The sequence below is a fragment of the Phycodurus eques genome, chromosome 8 (assembly GCF_024500275.1).
Source record: "Phycodurus eques isolate BA_2022a chromosome 8, UOR_Pequ_1.1, whole genome shotgun sequence".
Lineage (NCBI taxonomy): Eukaryota > Metazoa > Chordata > Actinopteri > Syngnathiformes > Syngnathidae > Phycodurus > Phycodurus eques.
This window is the reverse complement of record NC_084532.1, coordinates 24,031,880-24,048,046: the sequence shown is the minus strand read 5'-3', so window position 1 is coordinate 24,048,046 and position 16,167 is coordinate 24,031,880.

Below are 16,167 nucleotides of genomic sequence, written 5' to 3'. Positions count from 1 at the left end.
GTCCTCCGGGCCAAAGAGGAAAAGAACCATCTGGACTGTTACGGACGCAAAGTTCAAAAGCCAACATCTGTGATGGTATGGGGCTGTGTTAGTGCCAATGGCATGGGTAACTTACACATCTGTGAGGGCACCATTAATGCTGAAAGGTACATACAGGTTTTGGAGAAACATATGCTGCCATCCAAGCAATGTCTTTTTCACGGACGCCCCTGCTTATTTTGCAAGACAATGCCAAACCACATTCTGCACGTGTTACAACAGCGTGGCTTCGTAGTAAAAGAGTGTGGGTACTAGACTGGCCAGCCTGAAGTCCAAACCTGTCTCCCATTGAAAATGTGTGGCGCATTATGAAGCGTAAAATACGACAACGGAGACCCCGGACTGTTGAACAGCTGAAGCTGTACATCAAGCAAGAATGGGAAAGAATTCCACGTACAAAGCTTCAACAATTAGTATCCTCACTTCCCAAACATTTATGGACTGTTGTCGAAAGAAATACCCTGCGATTGGCTGGCAACCAATTCAGGGTGTCCCCCGCCTCCTGCCTGATGATAGGTGGGATAGGCTCCAGCACTCCCGCGACCCTTGTGAGAATAAGCGGCTCAGAAAATGGAGAAATGTTGAAAGAAAAGGTGAACATGGTGGTAAACATGAAATTCAAAGTTAATGATGATTTGAATATTGATTATTTGCTAATAACAATAACGTTTATCAGTTTGAACATTAGACATATTGTCTTTGTAGTGTATTCAATGAAATATAGGTTGAACATGATTTGCAAATCCTTGCGTTCAGTTTTTATTTATGTTTAACACAACGTCCCAACTTCATTGGAATTGGGGTTGTGTATATGGGTGTCTGCAGCAGCTGGGAACTGGCTGTCTGCAGCAGCTCTGGCGCGCACTTCCTTCCTGTGCTAATATCGTCATGAGGGTCTCGAGTGTGCGGTGGCAGCGGCAACAGCTTTGCACTCTGTCTACACATGTAAAGGTTTGCAATCCCTTTTGACATCAGCATCAATAAAGCAAGTTCATCTGTTGCCATCATAAAAGCTTTTTTAACAATACCAAAAATGGCCTCGGCCTTTTTTAACTGGACAGCTAATTCAGTGACATTTGACCATTCCTAACTGGCAAACAAAGTTCCCCAAAAAGCTAAGCATTGCACAATAAAACTAAATCTAAATCAAATTTGGGGCTGAACTACAACAGATTTTTTTGAAGTCGACTCTTACGCAATATAAGTGAGTCGAAGTCAATTAATCAATGACGCCATTGATATTTCATCAGCACTATACAACGGTCACTTACCTTTTTCACGTAAAGACGTATTTCAACGAAAGGGCATAGAAACTAATTTAAAAAAACATGATTAAGATGCAGCTCAGCATTACGTTGACTGTACGGTAGTTGGTGTAATTAGCTAGAGCCCCGTGTATGCTTTTCTCTTCGACGAGCCGGCAGGTCCCATCTTGTGTTCCGCAGCATGTCATGTCGTAAGACGAGACGTCATAGGCAGGCTCCAAATAATGTCTTCGTTTCACTGTTTCTCGTATTTTTATTGTGCTTTAGGATAGACTTGCATACTTTGCAAGAGACTGTCTACCGGTCTCATTATTAGTCGAGTATTTCCACACACTCGTCGCATAGTACGCATTCATGCTGCCGGACAGTGTTACGACACTGTGTCGCGATGTTGGATGGTTTGTAGCGTGAATGTGATTTGAATAAAGTTTTCGTTAGCACACACTTGTGCCCTGTGCATTATTGGACATAACCTATTTGCAACAAAGATGAAACTTCACTTCACGCCGCTGCCCTTGTTCCTCGCCGCCGGTTGAGTGGTGCCGCTGGTATGAATATTGCAAGATGAGTGGCGATCAGAATAGCCGAAGCTAACGAGGCTAACTGACCGCAATTTATTTCCCTACTGTCAGACCAGTGCAGATGTATAAAAACTGCCTGGCCTTGTTTACCGGATATTTCGGCGTCGGGCGACTCGAAACTATTTTGTAAATTGTCTGATTGGAAGACGAGATGCGAAAAACGTGATTTGCAGTTAGTCAACTTCAAGCTTTAAATGTCAATGCCTGACGTACACGTATGAGTGAACAGCACTAAAAAAAAAATTTCACTTTTTTTGGTACGTTTTGTCCATCCATCCAGCTTTTTCACATTCTGTGAGAAGAAGTGAACATTTCTAATTCATTTCCACATGTATTTTTGTTTTTTAATTATCTTTGAAAATGTTACAATTTAGTAAAAATAAAATTTTGTGAAAAATAAACCCAAAACGTCTAAATAATGTAAAACATTTCACAAAATGCTTTTACATGTTGGGAAATTGTTTCACATTTTTTTCATTCAATTTAAATATCATTTACACTCACACAAATGTGAAAAGAAGTGAAGCACTGGATAAAGTAAAACTACACAGTACTCACATGATTTTTGAGATGCCTGACACACATGACAGTGTTTTCAGAACGATAGCCTTTGGCCTTTCTTTAGAACAGCAAAAATGTTTCACGTAAAATTGTTTCACTATTTTGTTAATTTTAGACTTAGGTTTTTTTTAAACAATTAGTAAACAAATAGCTTTTGCATTTTTTACAATTGAATATTTTCACTTTTTTTTTTTAAATCACATTGTGTGAAGATTTTTTTTTCACAAAATTGTTGTATTTTTTTAATTTGTAATTTGTTCACATTTTGAAATGTTCACTTTTTACGCATTTTTTCAAAATATTACTTTCACATTTTCTTAAAGAAATTTGAATTTTGTAACAAATTGTGTAATTCTTTTCACTTACTTCTTTTAACGTACATTTTGTAAGACGTATTTAATTTGTATTATTATTTATTTATCTCTCAAACATCCATCCATCCATTTTCTGAGCCGCTTCTCCTCACTCGGGTCGTGTGCGTACTGGAGCCTGTCCCAGCTGACTCTGGGCGAGTGACGGGGTACACCTTGAACTGGTCACCAGCCTATCGCAGGGCACATATACGTAAACAAAGAACCATTTGCACCTATGGGGAATTGAGAGTTTTCAATCAGCATACCATGATGGTCCTGGGAGAACATGCAAACTCCACACAGGCGAGGCCGGATTCAAACCCGGGCCTTCAGAACTGTAAGCCAGATGTGCTAAGCAGTCATCCACCGTGTCACCTCGCCCATAGCTCTTGCAAATCTTCAACCAGTATAAAAAGAATATTAAAAAATCCAATTGTATTTTTTTCTGAATTGCTACACTTGGAATGTAACTACTCACGCTCAGGAGAGCAGAAGAAATGGAGAAGGAACAGGAAGGTGTTTGTTGAGCAATAGCGTCCCCTAGTGGATTTAACCCCCTAGTATTTTTGTTTCTTTGGAACACCAAAAATGTTTCAAATTTTCCATATTTCCACTTTCACTTTGTAAAACTGTGAAACGTTGAAAAAAAAATGTTTAAGATTTCGATTTTTTTTTCACAATTCATTTTTTCCCCATATTTTGTGCAATGAAAGTGTGACTGTGAGTGCGAATGATTGTTTGTTTGTATGTGCCCTGCGATTGGCTGGCAACCAGTTCGGGGTGTACCCCGCCTCCTGCCCGTTGACAGCTGGGATAGGCTCCGGCACGCCCGCGACCCGAGTGAGGAGAAGCGGCTCAGAAAATGGATGGATGGATGTATATCCGTAAGTCTGTCTTATACTGCCTCCAGGTGGCCAAGACACCCTCACAAGAATGAGCAGCACAATGTGCATTGAAGGAGAAAGTGTGACAAAAACTGCTCAATTCTTTTCAATGATATTTAATGCCATTTCAGTATGTTTTGTGCAGGAAATGTATTTTTTTATTTTTATTTTTTTTGGCGTGGGGAGTCTGTATCGGATTCATGGCATTTGCATTCATTTAAATGAGGAAAGATGATTTGAAAAGTGTTTTGAGTTACGGCGCGGTCGCGGAATTAATTGAACTTGACTCTCAAGGGACCACTGTATGTTCACAGTTATTTATATATATATTTTTTACAACAATATGTTCTTGGGTGCTGCTGCTTTTCACTTTGCGACTGCAATACTAGACTAACAAAATAACGAGCCATAAAAGTGTGAAAGTGTAGCGATTTATTTTTTTCAACGTACTTGCATTTACATGACATTTACAGTTTAGAACCTAACTTAAAACATTGCCTGTACTGATTAATAATGACGATATGAATTGATGATGATTCCAAGGTTTCCTATGGGAAGTATCAGCACATTGTGTTTGACTTAAATATACAAATTGAATCAGAAACATCCCAACTCCAAGGTTAGGGTTTGGGTTATGTGATTCAGGTTTGAATCAGGGTTTAGTAGTTACGGTTAGAGCTAGTGTTTTTAACTGCGAAAAACATATTTACAAAATACATTAAAACGGCTTGTTTTTGAACACTGTCATCACAATCAGCCTTTTTACAGCTAATGTTAATATTAGGAGGATAGAATGAATATAAAAGTACAATTGAAAAAATATATAGATTTTTAAACATTGACAAGCAGATTGATGGACTGCACTTAGGTAGCGTTTTATCGACACTATCGCAGTGCCCAAAGCGCTTTACAAAGCCTCACATTCACACAGCAATGGGCGGCTGCCGCCATGCAAGGCACTGCCAGGCCCACTGGGAGCAAATTCAGGTTCAGTGTCTTGCCCAAGGACTCTTCGACATGCGGACAGTCAACAATCCGTTTTTGTTTGCACTTTCATATAAAGCCCAAAGCAACAGGGTGGCTGTTAAAGCTCATAGATGTGGAAGGAGCTGTCGGCGTGCTGGCCGCTGAAGTGGACACTCAACGTGCTGTGGTCCGCCATCTTCACCTTCACAAAGAAGAAGACCTCGGACGTTCTGGGCTTCGTCTGAATGTTCATCTCGCTCCGGTTCAACGTCTGCTTGAGGACCACCATCCCGACCTTGTCATCCTCCTGTAGCCCGCTGGTTCCAGCTGGCGAGAAGACCAGCCAGCCGTAGATCAAGTAGGCGGCCGCTCTGTCCACGGTGAAGATGTGGTGTCGCCCTTGTTCGTCATTCTCTTAAAAAAAGAAATCAATCAATAAATAAAATGTAAAAAAGCAGGACGCCTCAACACGCTGCTCAAAATGGAAAAGAAAGGCTTACTTTGAATCGAACATGTCACGTTAACTTTGACCCTGCTGCTTGGCGCTCCGGCTTCCTGCCGACAGACATTGGTGAAATAATGTTAGTTTCTTTCTATTAACTAAATTAAAGTACAGTAATAGATTACGTATGTAATAGAATTATATACTACACTTACTACAGTCATACATTATATAGATGTCAAGCATCATAATTGCGCCCTTTACTTATAAACCTTAAACCTTAATGCGAAAATAGGATGTTAGTGATTTGATTTTGGGGGGAAATCTTCCCTCGAGTGCGACCTATCAATTGACGTCAACCAATAGCATTGCGTCATTGCCTCCCTTGCTCGTTGTTGTCAACTTACTTACGTTGTCAGCATGTATTTACGCGCACAAAGAAATGTTTACAGACATTTTAGAGCATAGGTGTCAAAACCTCAAGGCCCAGGGGGCCAGATGCGGCCCGCGCCATCATTTTATGTGTCCCGCGAAAGCAAATCATGCTTGTCAACTTCCATGATTTTTGCTCAAATCTGTACCCAAATTCCAAATTGTCATAATAATAAACTATAATGTTGAGATATTGCATTTTTTTGTTACCAAACCCTTCTTCTACAGTAACTTAAACAATACTTGAACAAACTATTATCCTTGTCTTCTGATTTCGAAACTAGTTATCCGTCAATTTGTTGTGTAATGGTAATACTATGATTTGGTGACTAAACATTTCACTGTTCTAACGGCCTTCTGAGGGAAATCATAACTACAATGCGGCCCGAGACAAAAATGAGTTTGACACCCCTGCTTTAGAGCATGATTCGACAGAACGCTGGCATGTTTACATACAAACGTTAATGCGAGCATGAGCTGGCGACATAAAGTTATGTCGCCTGCTTGCGAGCCGTATTGCATTAACAGTGCGTGAACATACTGTACCTCAAGCTCTCCTTGAATGGACAGCCCAAAACGTCACAATAACAACATCACACAATTTCCCCCCTCTTTTTGTTCCGTTTTTATTTATTTACATATAAACAAAACAACCATTCCCACTCACATTCACATTCACACCTACGGGCAATTTAGAGTTTTCAATTAACCTTCCACGCATGTTTTTGGGATGAGGGAGGAAACTGGAGTAAGCGGAGAAAATCAACGCAGGCACGGGGAGAACATGCAAACTCCACACCGGTGAGGCCGGATTTGAACCCGGGTCCACAGAACTGTGAGGCTGACGCTCGAACCAGTCGGCCACCGTGCCACAATGATATACAAACTTTAAATAAAAATATCTGAAATTGAGGGCTTTTCCTAGCAATTTAAAGTGAGATTAAGAGATTAATTACATCAGTTAATTAATATCATCATCATAATTAATTTAATTTGAATCAAGCGAACTTACCTACGTACACAACATTACCCCGCCTGCCTTACGTTTCTGCCTACCTAACTTAGCTTCCATACCGATACCAAGTTTACCCTACCTATCTCCCTTCCTACCTACCTACGTACGTACCTTCATAACGAGTCAAGCGTGCACTAAATGCCTCACCTTGCTCCACGTGTGCGAGTGGATGAGGAGTACGGCAGCCGTTACTGCAGCCCCAAGCAGCAGCGCTCCCGTCAGAGCGGCTGCGTGTCTGAGCAGCACGCGCCGTCTGAGCGTGGCCGGCTTGATTTCTTCCAGCGCGCCCAGCGTGGTGCAGTCTTCCAGGGGCAGCTCTTCTTCTACCCGATGCACCTCCATGGGCACTTGTGTTGCCATTCATGCGGGAGTAGGCATTATAAAGGTGTGACGCCCACACATAAACACCAACACACCCCTCAGGCTGAGCATGGTGAACTTCGCCGAGTTGTGCAATAGAAAGGAAGAATGATACCTGTCCGCCTATGCAAATGTGCCACATAAAAAGACAACAGCTATATCGTGTCTGTGCGCTAAAGGTTTTATTAGTGGCTTGATGACAGAAGGTTCCTCTTAAACGAGCTCAAGGCCAACTAGAAGTCACCTTTGTGTGGAAACAGCACACGCTCATTATTTTCCATCTTCACCACTGACACTTTAACTGCTTCCACTTGTTTACAACCTGCGACAGCTTGCCTAAGATTTCACACAAAAGAGAAAAGAACAGATATTAGACAACACCACATTTGTTTGTTTTTTTTTTACACCTGCCCCTTTCACACCTCTTTCCCAGTAAATTACCAGCATTTATTCGCCAAAACCCGCTAAAGTGGGACATTGTCGCTTTTCGGCACCTTTTCAGCTGCATGGCCTTGCAGAATGGTGTATCTATATGCGTTTTTTGCGCTGGAAGCGTTTTGCTGTGCAACAGGGGAGTTTGAAATACTTCCTCTGCTTGTTTTATTTATTTATTTCATCATTCAGATGTTTATTGAAAATGCAGCCAGACAGGGGAAAAAAAGGTTTTAGGGGATAGACCGAAGGACAGAACAGACAAGGGGAATACGGGTGAGAGCCACAGCAGAACAATATTTCGACAGTCTAAGATATTGGACTACAAGTAACGTCACGAAGTCAAATCGTGCTCTTATTTGTGGATTGGGGGAATACCCGGTGAGGACATGCAACAACAAACCAGTAGACCAAGATGAGAGAGGCCAGAAAAAGGCAGGCTAGGACAGGATGTTGGAAATGAGCAAGGCAGTGCTACAGATGAGTGGTGCGGTGGGATGCTTTTATAGGGTCTAAACACCTGTAAGAACCTGTGAGTTGATATCTTAATATAACCTGTGTTATTGTTAGATGTCTCAGCAAAGGAAATTCAAGCCTATCGTGTGTCTATGGAACCTATAAGCAAATGAACGCCATATCACATGCGTGTTAGTCAGCTGGCGTACATCGAGGAAGGGTGGGCCCGGCCCCCTCCACCCGCAAGGGGGACTCCAAACTCCACGCGGCCCGACAGCCTAAGGTCATTGCCTTTTATGCATAAAATGGATTTGCTTGAATTAAGTTGCAATTTCTGATAGCACTCTGTAATATTATATGAATTCTGTTAGCCCTCGGTAAATTTGAATTTCTTGGGTACATCATTTTTGTAAACTATCCATCATTTATTCTTATTTGAAGATTCATTTTGTACTCCGAACTCTTTATATTGTTTGTTGAAAAGTAATGCAATAAAATATTTTCCTCGAACATGAGGAATAATCGTGATTACAATATTGACCAGAATAATCGTGATTTTCGTTTTCACCATAATCGTGCAGTCCTTTATTTATGTACTTATTTATTTGTTTGTTTATAATATGCATGGTGCCGGCACAGTGGGGGACTCAAATCCCCAAAACATGCATGCTCGGTTACTTGAAGACTAAATTGCCCGTAGGTGTGAATGTTATTGCGAAGGGTTGCTTGGATTCCTCACTAGTGCATCTCCCTGGCGGGGCATCCACACGTGCTTTGTTGGGCATCAAAACGCTCTAGCTCCGCCCTGTTTTGAGGATTCCCCAATTAGTATTTAGGGTGCAACAATGCACCTTTTCAGCTCAAGACATTCCAGCACAGCCTGATTGAAAGAAACTCGTTAGCATACTCTCAATCTCAGTGACATGTTTCAGTCTTTGTTTACTTAAGATAACTCTCAGGAGAAACCTCTTCCTCCTTTCTTTCTTTTTTCTTTTTATGACTGATGTTGGCCCGCCCACGCACATTTTCTCCAGCTCATCCAATTCAACATTGAAGCCTTCAACCTGATGACATATGCTGGGTTTTGCAATTTTCTGAAGTTTTGCGTGGGTTTACCAGCTCTTCAACCCAGGATTATAAAAGCAATATGTCTGGCTACTGTCTGTCTCCTCCAAGGTTGCACTATAAGCAAAAGTTGGGGGAAAAGCAGAAAAAAACACAACATTGTAATTTGCAACATATTGCACATTGCAACGCTTCCATCACGGTATAGAAGAGGGCAGACCTCTTGCAAGGCTGAACTGTTAGCAAAAGGAGGGAATCCTTTGACTGTCCCTTTCTTTGTAACTCTTGCTAAGAAGGAATTCAGCTAAATAATATACACCTCCTTAATATTATATTTAAAGCACACTTAAATAACTCAAATACCAAATATTGCAAACTCAAACACGAACACAAGCAAATAACGGCGTGGCTCAATCAAAACTGTGCTTGTATCGAAAACACTTGTAATGCTACCCATGTGGCAACCTTTGACCTGGCCGCGAAGTTACGCAATCATTTCATGACAGAAGAGTGTGTGTGTGTGTGTGTGTGTGTTTGTGTGTGTTCTGTCTGTCTGTTCTTTAATTTTGACTATCATAGCTATGCTGATGACACACAGTTATATCTAGCAGTCTCTCCATGTGACTATAGTTAAATTGAGATGTTGTGTCACTGTCTAAAACAGATAAATATCTGGATGAGCCAAAATTCTGTTCAATTCAACCACAACAAAACTGAGATCATTGCTTTTGGCAATAAAGAAAAGAGGATTGCTGTTTGTAAACACCTGCAGTCACTCTCTTTAAAAACCAAAGAGCAAGTCCAAAACCTTGGTGTACTGATTCCGACCTGACTTTCAACAGTCATATGAAATCAATTACTGAAACTGCCTTCGACCACCTGAAGAACATATCCAGAGAGAAGGCTTGCATGTGCCAAGCAGACCAGGAGAAGCTCATCCATGCTTTTATCTCAAGTAGACTTGACTATTGTAATGGTCTTCTTACTGGACTCCCCAAAAAGAGCATTCAACAGCTGCAGCTCATTCAGAATGCTGCAGCTCGGGTTCTGACCAGAACAAAGAGGTCAGAGCATATTATTCCAATTCTAAAGTCTTTACACTGGCTCCCAGTCAGCTTTAGAATATATTTAAACATTTTGCTAATGGTCTATAAATCACTAAATGGTTTAGTTCCTAAATACATGAAAGAAATGCTAATGGCATATAAACCCAGTGGAGCTCAGAGAGCGACAGACTAGTGGAGCACAGAGTCCAAAGCAAACATGCTGAAGCAGCATTTAGTTATTATGCTGCACACAAATGGAATAAGTTCAGAAGTGACGTCAGCGCCAGGTGTGAATTTGTTTAAGTCCAGGTTAAAAACTCTTCTTTTTTTCTCATACTTTTTCAAGCATTTCCACATTTAAATGATATTTCTTGCAATGTATGCTGTTTTTATTGTACTTTTATTTTATTTATTTTTTCTTTGTTTTTCAATGCTTTTAATCATGTAAAGCACATTGAGTTACCTTGTGTATGAAATGCGCGATATAAATCATTTTGCTTTTCTTTGCCTATCTATCTATCTACCTATCTGACATCAATGTAGCACTACCTAGGGAAATTCTCAGTTTTCTGAAGAACCTGTTTATCTTGTTTACTCAAAAACAAGCCCTTTTGTTGTCCCAAATGAAGTTACAGTATCGTTGCAATCGAAACTTTTTTTTTTTCCTTCAGTGTGTGGTGTGTTTTTGATTTTTCGATTTTTTTTTTTGCAGCTAATGTGCTGTGCAACACGGATTCCCATCGGAAAGAAGGCTGTGTGGTATTATTGGCCTTGTGCCTGAAATGATCGGCAACAATGACAAACATGCAATAACACCTCCGCGAATGCCAGAAGGTTATCCAAAGTCTACAAAAAACATCTTTATTCGAGACTGTTTGTTTATTTTATAATGCGTATGTTTATATTTGTGTATGGGTCAAGAATGGGCCATGGAAAAAAGCCATTATCGTGCAGGTACACGATAATAGCAAATGAATAGTTATATCTGAATGCAATCATGTTATAAGTTAGCTCAAAGCAGAAATTGTGGAGAGGTTGGGCATCGGGCAAAGAAAAAGCAGTTACATTGCAGGTCTATGCCCTGGAAGCTATAGACATTTTTGAGCAGAACTGCCCACAAACATGCAAGCTAATAATCATACATTAATGTAATTATGTTATAAGGTTGCACAAAAGCTAAATCACGGAGAGATTGTGTATTGGCTCAGGAAAAAGTGCAGGTCTGTGCTTGGGCAGTGTTTTGGCAAATAATTTTCTGACAGAATAAGTAAGGAAGCAATCTTGTTTTTGTGGGTTTTCATTACAAAAAAAGAAAGAGAAGTCTTTGCAAAGAGAGGAAAAGGTACAAGTCTTACGAGTTGTCACACTTTACTGAAGTCCAGACAGAAAACCCCTTCGTTATATCGAAGTGAGAGAGACAGAGAAGGAAAGCAAAACAATTATCTTTGTTCAGCTGCACTCAACTTATCTTTATCGAAAAAACTTATCTTTATCAAATTAACGCGAACGCTAAAACATTTGATTTTCACAAGACTATCTGTTGGTTTGAAAATGAGCCAAGGGAAAGGCTATTACATTGCAGGGCTGCGCTTGGGCAGCTAAATAAGTTTTTGCATGGATGTGTCTAGAAACAGACAAACTAATAATTAACCATTATTATTTATCATGTTAGCACAAAGGCTAACTTGCTTAGAGGTTGGGCAATTGCCGTCACAGTGCAGGTCTGCGTTTGCGTCGCTGAAGTATTTTTGTCTAAACCTGTCTAGAAAAAGACAAGCTAATAATGTGACACTAATGTTATCATGTGATAAGTTATTGGAAAGGCTATAACATTTGCTTTTCACAAGATTGTGTCAAGAGGCTTGAGCAGAAGAAAAAGCAGCGACATATAAGTGCAGATCTGCGCTCGGGCAGCTGAAGTCATTTCTGTCCACGTCTGTTCAGAAACAGACAAGCTAATATTTACATATTCTTGCAATGTAATCATGTTGTAAATCAGTAAAAATGGGACAACGGTGGTAATCCGTGTTGTGCCACATTTGATTTTCATGATGCTTCCTGGAGAGAGACTGGATGTGGGCCAAGGAAAAAATGTGAAGGTCTGCGCTCGGGCAAACCGAGCAGTTTTTGTACAAACCTGTCGACGTCGACAAACAGACAAGCCAACAGTTGCATTTTGATGCATCGAGCGCGTCAGGCAGAAGTGAGCGTGATGCAAGCGAGCACACTTTCACTTTGGCTTATAGTATAATGTTTAACTTCGGCAGATGATGCAACCACAAAGTGAGTCTCGGTAGTGACATTAATTACACAAAACTGAAACTTTGTTCCCAAGTTTCACGCAAGTACATGACAAAAACCGGTTGCGACGTCACTGTTTAATAAACGTGCCAATCAATGATTGATAGGGACAAAATAGCTACGTCACGAGGATAAGATAGAAACACTTACCTAGCTTGATAGTGATGAGATATGCTAACAATATAGATCATCAAACATTTATCCATCTATCCATTTTCTGTACCGCCTATCCTCACTAGGGTCGCGGGCGTGCTGGCGCCTAACACAGCTAAATCATTTAGCAGCATGGTTAGAGGGGCTCACCGGTGAGCTCAAATAGCTAAAGAACGTGCTAAAAGAAATAGCTAAACAAACAATAGTCCAATATGCCAACCAACTAGCTGAAATAAATAGATGAGCGATCATGGCAGAAAAGATAAATGTGCCAACTTGCTGGCTAGCAAGCTAAAGTAGTTAGCCTAGCTTACAATGACAGACAGATAGCTAACAAGCGATCTGAAATACATAGATAAGTGAACAATGATCTGTTATGCTAACTACCTAGCTTGAATAAATAGATGAGCGAATGTGGCAGCATAGAGAACTGCGCTTCTCCATGCTCAGGGCCGAGCCTAATTGTGTTTGCTTGGGATTTGGGTACTTTCACTGTGACAGTGTGATTGCCATGTGAGCCTGGGTCTTTTTCAGTTCTTTTTGATTGGCGATGCTCAAATCGCCACTAGCCCTGCACCTCGGTAAGCCTCAGCCCTTGTTCGTTGTCATTTTACCTGAATAAACGGTATTCTTAGCAGTCATCACATACATATTGGTGGAATATTGTCTGTCTTTTCGAACTGGAACCTCATCTCTTGTCAATGAGTCAGCGTGTCTGTGTGCCTTAAAGTAATTTTACATCCAACTATTTCCCCGGGTGGAATTCCCAGGGTGGCGTTGCCGGGCAATTTCCTCGTAGAGCCAAACGTACAGTCCAGCGCTTTGGTTTGCCACACGAACATACCGGCAATCTAGTTTGGTAACACAGCTCGATAAGTTAACCATAAGAAGTTAAACCCTTTTGCTTTTTGGAGAGCACTGCTCACTTGTGAATCTTCTCCAGCTGATTGGGTCCTGGACAATCTCCTCCACCTCCTTCCAAGATGTTCCCACTTCTTGACTAACCTCCTCCAGATGCTCAGTATTTTTCCTAGCTTTTCCAAGAGCCTGTCTGGTCATTTTCTTGGGTCTTCGGAAGTTTCCTCAGGGTTTGGGAAGCTTCCTCAGGGTTTGTCTGATTTGTGTTTAAATTAGTCACCGTTTGGTCATTTTCCACAGCTTTTACGATGCAAAGATATTTAAAAAGTTCTTCTTTGTGGTCCTCCATGTTTCTGCTGCGTATATCCTGACTAACTTGACGTATGGGTTAAAGATGGAGAGGTGAATGTGTGTTTTGAGCCAGCCCATTTGCTTTAGTATTCGAAATGCTGACCTTACCTTCCCTAATCTTGTTACTATGTCGAAAATCATTTGTTCCCCACCCTCCATTAATGTACACAAAGCACCCCATATTGACAGAAAAAAATGGGAATGTTGACATTTTTACAGATGTATCAAAGAAAAACTGAAATATCGCACAGCCATAAGTATTCAGACCCTTTGCTGTGACACTCATATTTAACTCTGGTGCTGTCCATTCCTTCTGATAATCCTTCAGATGGTTCTACACCTTCATTGGAGTCCATCTGTGTTTGATTATACTGATTGGACTTGATTAGGAAAGCCACACCCCTGTCTATATAAGACCTTACAGCTCACAGTGCATGTCAGAGCAAATGAGAATTGTGAGGTAAAAGGAACTGCCTGAAGAGCTCAGAGACAGAATTGTGGCAAGGCACAGATCTGGCCAAGGTTACAAAAAGAATCTGTTGCACTTAAGAGCACAGTGGCCTCCATAATATTTAAATGGAAGACGTTTGGGACGACCAGAACTCTTCCTAGAGCTGGCCGTTCGGCCAAACTGAGCAATTGGGGGAGAAGAGCCTTGGTGAGAGAGGTAAAGAATAACCCAAAGATCACTGTGGCTGAACAGTCAGGAGACGGGAGAAAGTTCTAGAAAGTGAACCATCACTGCAGCCCACCGCCAGTCGGGGATTTATGGTCGAGTGGTCTGACGGAAGCCTCTCCTCAGTGCAAGAGACATGAAAGCCCACATGGAGTTTGCTACAAATAAAAAACACCTGAAGGACTCCAAGATGCTGGGAAATAAGAGTCTCTGGCCTGATGAGACCAAGGTAGAACTTTTTGGCCTGAATTCTAAGTGGTTTGTGTGGAGAAAACCCGGCACTGCTCATCAATCACTATTGTATCCGCAGCCCGAGTGAGGATAACTGGGATAGAAAATGGCTGGGTAGTTGACTTCAGTGGTGTTCATTACAGTAATTAAGGATTCAATGCTTTGGCTAATAAGCAAAGTTAGCCTGGCCATCACATGACTGGCGCCTGCTCGCCGTGAAGCGGCGAAGGAACGACGGAGAGAGAGAGACACACACAGCTGGTGCACCAATAAAAACGTCACAATTATCATTCAATCATCGGTTCTTCTCCTTTGTGTGCTCTATGGTTCAGGCATTACATCAACAATTTCTTCGGATTTTCATTTTGTACTAGCGTAATGAGAACGGGAAATCTTTTGGCGTCAAAGTTTACAGTGGATATGAAAAGTTTACACGCCCGAGTTCAAATGCCAGATCTTTGTGCTATAAAAAAATGAGACCAAGATTCATGGTTTCAAAACCTTTTCCCCTTTAATGTGGCCTGTAACCTATAACTCAAGTGAATTTTTGAGAGGGGACGTCAATATAAATGACTGAAATAATGTGGTTGCGCAAGTGTTCACACCCTCTCAAACTGGGATGTGGCGAATGTCGAATGGGAAAAAGTTCATAAAGTTCCAAATAAAGTGATGTTCTAGTAGGCCTTTCCTGACTGTGTTTGTTTTGCTTTCTAACAGAAGCCTGAAATTGTTGTGCTAACACTGACTGCTATTTCAAACTGCTCATAATTTCTGGTTGCACATGTGTGCACACCCTATATAACTGGGATGTGACTGTGGCACCGTTTAAAGTGCCAAAAAGGCAAACACAACACTGATCATACTGAAAGAAGACTATGCCTACAGTGAAGCATGGTGGTGGTAGTAGCATCATACTTTGCATGCCTCAGATGGAATGGGGCCTTAGAAAATGTGAAGGAAGTTGTGAGCAGTTCAAAATAGATGTCAGTGTAATCACCAAACCTTCAGGCTTTAGTTAGGAAACAAAAAAAAAAAAATCAGGAAAAGCCAAATAAAATGTATTTGTGGTAAATCAGATGCACTTCAAATGGTGGCCGGTGTGTGCTGGCTCCCATTTAACATGAGTTTGAATGTGATTGGTTTATTCTGAACACAACCACATGCCAGTTATAAGAGGTTGTGCACACTTGTGCAACCACATTATTTCAGTTGATCATTTTTACACTCTCTCTTGAGAATATTTTTTCCCCCAATTGAGTTGGGTTAGTTTATAGGCCACATTTATAGCGAACAATATTTTTTTTATCACAGGAAAACCTGACTTTTGAACATTAAACATATTATTTAGGAAATGTAGTGGAGTGAAAGTTGTCAGAAACATAAATAATATTCAGTACAGATACGTGAAAATTCGACTACAGTAACAAACAAAGTGTTTGTTACATGACAAGACTGGCTGCTGTTCTGGTTGGCAACATAGTTCAAATGGACTGAGCGGTTATTTGCACGAACAATAGAGTCTTCTGCTGCTTTGGGTCGCATCTGCTGCTGTTTTGGTTAGCAACAGAGTTCCAATGGGCTTTTAGCATAGCATCTATGAACTGAGGGCCATTACACTTTTCATTCCTGTTGGAAAAAGAGAGGCGTTTATTCGAGGGAGGTGTTGATCTTTAGTGGATGATGCACCCAGCCACTATTTG